Here is a 6,028-nt window from a genome sequence, read left to right on the forward strand (position 1 = left end):
TTTGTTAATTGATTAAGTGATTAGGGAAACCCTCAAATTGATGAGTAAATCTGCATTGCTTATTACTCATTTCAAGAATGGTGGAAGTGTCTGTATAAGGGGGAAGTGGTGGTTTACTGCCATAATTTGTAAAGTCCTTTAAAACTTTAGATAACAGGCCTGATAGAAGTGCAAAGTATTATTCTCATTTGCAGTCCAGCCTGATTTAACAAAGGGCCTGAGCATCATAAACCTGCAGACAGAAGGAGTTCCAGGGGGAAAATAGAGGCTTGCTCATAAGCCAGCTGTGCAGAAGGCTGGACTCCAGCTTCCCATCACGGGTGTGCAGCCCAAAGAATGTTGGCTGCCTCTGGGGCCAGCTGGCTCGCACAGGGACTGTGCTCCTGGAAATCCTGAAATGTCTGTGCAGGACTCCAGCAAATAGAGTTTTGGTTAACAGAAGAGCAGTCTCACCAGCCAGATTCAAGTCAAGCTGTTTTTCAAAAGCCTGCTAACTTTAACACGTGACCAATGGGGCTGTCATATGTGGCTCATGATACCTGCCTTTTAAGGTTATCATGAGGCTTTGGTTAAATAATTGGTGCAAAACACTTAGCGCAAAGCTTGGCCTAATCTAAGAACTCAATAACTGGGTTGCGGTGGTGGTGATTTTAAAGTTCCTGTTGTGAGATCTCATGCCTGTGGTGCCTCCCTCACCTTCCAATCCATCTATTCTTCTTGGTTCATGATTACGTGTGACACACAGGGACAGATTCCCTCGCAGGGAGTGGATGGAACATGACAGCAGAGCGGCAGGGCTATGTAGCCCTCTGCACTTGCATAGCTTACTTGACAGCAGAGGTGGCGGTTTCTTACCACAATCCCTACGAGACTGGAATCAGAGTAGCCGCCAATTCTAGAAGGGCAGGGGGGCAAACGGCTTCCCCAGAAATGCCCTCTGCCTCCCATGGCAGCCACCTTGGAGGCCAGAAGAAACTTCTCTTTCTTCCAAGAACTTTGTGAGTGATGTCTAGTCCCATGACCAGATGCTTCACCGGTGCCAAAGTAGGTTGGTGTGGCTGGCCGCCAGGGCTCCTGTTGGTTGCTGACTGAAGGAGGCATCACCTGACATTCCTTAGATTTTGCTGGAACCCACTTGGGCCAGCCTGGTTCAGGGGACAAACCAAGAGAAGTTAACGAGGTTCACAACTAAGCAGGACTGGTCTGCCTGTGAGTGTTAGATCCAGTGTTTCCCTGTCGTCCCCAAATTCTCTTTACCCCAATGACCTAGAGAGACATTAGTATTTTTTCTCCCTTTCTTTTTTCCCCATTAAAATTTGACCAACATTCAGCTAGTTCTTCTATGAAGAGAGTGGCAAAGAACTCCTGGCAAATCTGGAGTAGCTTGTATAATTTAAATAACAATCTCCCATATAACATGAGGTAAAATTTGGAGGAAAAATGAGAAGTAAAGTTGATTCTTTGGCAAACGTTATTGGTCAAGAACCAGTGAGGACTCCAGGCTCTGCCTTGTAAAAACAATTCTACCTCATACCCCTTCAGTCAGTAATTCTGTCTTGGCAATTTTCTTCATGGCCTGAGGGTGGGCACTATTTATTCCCTCTTCAAAATACTGGTTGCGTAGCTTAAAATAAAATACGTCTTATTGTTTTGTTGATAACGTGCTATGTTCTAGAATTACCCATCCAAAGACCTACTGTTGATACAAAGGAATTGGGCTTCCTGCTTTAAGTAAAGATCAGAACCAAGCTGAAGTAACAAAGAGTAACGGCTCTGCCTTTTCAGCATTTCCAAAATAAAGTATCTGTCTATAACCCTATCTGGATGGGGACCAGCAGGTTCTGGGAAGAATATTAACCTGAATTTGTTGCAGCCTTGTTTCCCAAACTGCTTTATAAACACTTCCCCATATGTGCTGCCAAAGCTTTGCATTTAATGAATCATCCAAATCTTTTTGCCATATATCCTGTGTAGCTCTTGATGAAGGGTTACATGTTCCTGCTATCTGAGGAGAAATGAGAGTAACACCTTACATGACCAGCCAAAATTGCCTCAGAAGATAATCCTATTTAGAATGTTCATTTTGATTTTTCGAAATCTAGACTTAAATGTGGGAGAGTTATTTTAGGACCAATTGCCTTGTAATTTTGTAGGGACTGTTTTATCTACTCGGTACCTGGTCTTTATTTTGATTAAGCACAAAGGAAGTGTAAATTGTTGCTTCATAAACATGCCAGTTCTGGCTTTGTGAGTCTTTTGGCTTCCCAGTTGCTTTCACCTTATTTTTTGGAGAGCTTAGCAATAAAGAACAGAGGTGAAGGTAAAGAGCATGGGAGTCAAATATGTTGGATTTCATGTTCAAGTTCTGCCTCTGAATAGTTATATGAATGGAGAAAATCACTTAGCATCTCTCAACCTCAGCTTCCCTTTCTGTACAATGGAAAGTGACAAGACTCTCCATGTCCTTTGGCTACCATAAAAATAAATCAACATCAAGAATATTAAGCTTTTTGTTTAGTGCTTGATGAATGACACATGTAAACAATTGTCAGTAATGTTGTCTAATTAATCACTTTTGGATCACCACTGCTGAAAGAAGCTACAGGGAAAAAACAAAAATAAAAACACTTCCACTTGCAAACTTTAGCAACCATGTGTGAGACACCAACCAGAAGCACTTCTTTGCAACATAGGGTGAGGTCCCTGACATTGCTGATGGTGCCAGAATTTGCCTTGAACAGTTTTCAAGTTCCTTCTAGCACAGAGCGTGCAGCCTTCCTTCTTTTAGGTGATCAATGCTCTTGTTTATTTCATGCTGTCCCTGTTGCAAAACTGTATTGATTCTGTATTTATAAAAACAACCAGTGGCCATGGCAAATCTTGGATCTTTTCCTTTGCCTAGTGTTCAGGTGCTAATACTGAAAAAGGTTTCCCATCGAGGAGATCTGGTAGTGAGTTTGACCCAGTCTGACCCCTGCCAAATCCTGGATCCCATGGCCCCCATTGCACTCTCAACCCTTCAGACCACCGTTTTATGAATATTTTTTTCACTTATAAAATCCCTCTTTGATTATCCGAAGCCACAATTCTTCACATACCCCCTGAAAATACCCTCAGGATCCTTAAACGAAACTACCAACTTACTCCCAAGTCCAGGATTTCCTCATCATATCCTAGAAGTTGCTCTTAGAAATAATCATACCTCCTCTAAAACTCAGTTTTAACATTTCATTATTCAACACTATCTCCTAAATTTCAATAAATAATATACACTAGTTCACAACATATCCAGCAATTCTTCAGTCTCACTGGGACATCCAATCCATTGATAGTTTTAAATTCTAATTTCTGATGATACACAGGTAATTGCCAATTAGTGAGATGACTATTAAGAATGTGATTTGTGCATTTAATTTGCATTTCCCTTATAAAATGGGAAACCCACACTATCTGCTTGTATTCACTGCACATTTATGGAAAGACGTATGAGAAATTATTTGTGACAATTTGAGAAAAGTGGATCCTAAATTTTTGAGTGTCTATATTCTATTTTGATACAATACAAAAACATAAATTTACCATCTTAATCATTTTTAAGTATACAGTTCAGTGGTATTAAATACATGAGTGCTGTGCTACCATCAACCACCATCTGTCTCTAGGACTCTTCATTTAGCAAAACTGCAACTCTATACCCATAAAACCCCCTCTTCCCCTCTTCTACTAACCCCTGGAAACCACCATTTTCTTTTCTATCTCTATGATTTTGACTACTCTAAGTACTTCATATAAATAGAATCATGCAGTATTTTTCTTTTTATGACTACCTTATGTTACTTTGTATAATATCCTCAAGGTTTATCCCTATGTTAGCATGTGTAGAATTTCCTTTTTTTGAAAGGTTCAATAACATTCCATTATAAACATATATACTCATTTTGCTTACCCATTCATCCACTGGTGGACATTTTGGTTGCTTCCACATTTTAGCTCTTCTGAATGGTGCTGCTGTGAACATCTGTGTATAAATATCTCTTCAAGACACTGTTTTCAATTTTGGGGAATCTATACTCAGAGGGGAATCGCTGTGTTATATTTAATTTTTCATCGTTTAACTTTATGAGGAACTACCGTACTATTTTCCAATTTATGAACATGGGATGTGTTTCCATTTGTTATGTTTGATTTCTTTCAGAAGTGTTTTGTAGTTTTCATTGTACAAGGCTTTCACCCCTTAGTTAATTCTTAAGTGTTTTATTCTTTATGATGCTGTTGTAAATAGATTTGATTTGTTCATTTCCTTTTTAGATTGTTTATCTTTAGTGTACAGAAATGTGTGATTTTGTGTGTTGACTTTGGATCCTGCCACTTTTTTTAAGAGGAATCTTTTGGATTTTCTACATATGAGATTATATCATCTGCAAACAGATAATTTTACTTCTTTGTCTCCAAATTGGATGCCTTTTATTTCTTTTTATTCTCTGATTACTCTGGCTAGAACTTCTAGTAATATGTGGAAAAGATGTGACAAAAACAGGCATCCTTGCCTTGTTCCTGATCTCAGATGAATAGCTTTGTCCTTCACTATTGAATATAGTTCTTTCCTATAGGTTTTTCATACATTTTTACAAATGGAGGTAGGTTCTTTTTATTCCTAGTCTGTTGTATATATTTGTCATGCATTGGCATTGAATTTTGCTAAATGGTTTTTCTACATGAATTGAAATGATGGTATGACTTTTTTCCTTGCTTCTGTTAATGGGTACTGATTGAATTTTGTATATTGAACCATTTTTATGTTCTAAGTATAAATTCCTCTTTTTCATGGTGAATAATCCTTTTAATATGCTGCTGAATTTGGTTTACTAGTATTTTGTTCAGAGTGTTTTGTTTTGTTTTGTTTTGTTTTGTTTTGTTTGCATCAGTGTTCATGAAGGATAATAGTCTAGTTTCCTAGTGGCATCTTTGATGTTGGTATCAGAGAAATGCCAGCCTCAAAAAATTAGTTAAGAATGTTCCCTCTTCTTCATTTTTTGGGAAAAATTTGAAAAGACTGGTATTGGTTCTTTAGCTGTTTCATAGAATTCACACTGAAGCTATCAAGTACGAGTCTTTTACTTGTTGCAAAATTTTTTTTCAGCAAAATGACAGAAATATTCCTTACCAGAAATTATTTTTTTCTAAATATTTATTTATTTATTTTGAGAGAAATATATTTTTTACTGATTATATTTCCTCATCACTTATGGGTATATGTATATGTTTTCAATATGTGATTTAATCTTGGGAGGTTTTGTGTTCCTAACAATTTATCTATTTCTTCTAAGTGGCCCAGTTTGTTGGTGTGCAATTACTTCTAGCACTCCTGTATAATCCTTTTTATTTCCACAAAATCAACAAAAATTCCTCACTTTTATTTCTGATTTTAATATTTTGCACCTTCTTCTTCCATCTAAATAAAGGTTCATTAATTTTTGTGATCTTTTCAAAGAACCAACTTTTGGTTTTATGGATTTACTCTATTGTTTTTTCCTCTCCAGTTCATTTATTTCTGCTCTAATCTTTTATTTCCTTCCTTCCAGTAGCTTTGGTTTAGTTTTTCCCCTTTTTCTAGTTCCTTAAGTTGTAAAATTAAGTTATTGATTCTAGAATTTTTCTGCTTTTTAATGTAAGTGTTTATAGCTGTATAGCTTAGCGCTATTTTCACTGCATTCCATAGTTTGGTATGTTGTTTTTGTTTTCATTCAGATCTAAGAATTTTCTAATTTCCCTTGTGATTTCTTCTTTGATATATTGGTTATTTGAAAGTGTGTTATTTAATTTCCACAATTTTGTGAATTTTTCTGTTTTAATATTCACAATTTTGTGAATTTTTTGGTTTAATGTTGCTGATTGACTTCTAACTGCATCTTGGTCAGAGAAGATTCTTTGTATAGTATCTATCAAAACCTGTTCAAACTTAACTTGTAGCCTAACATGGTCTATCCTGGAAAATGTCTCATGTGCACTTGAGAAGACTATATTGTGT

The sequence above is a fragment of the Canis lupus genome, chromosome 11, assembly GCF_011100685.1.
Source record: "Canis lupus familiaris isolate Mischka breed German Shepherd chromosome 11, alternate assembly UU_Cfam_GSD_1.0, whole genome shotgun sequence".
Lineage (NCBI taxonomy): Eukaryota > Metazoa > Chordata > Mammalia > Carnivora > Canidae > Canis > Canis lupus.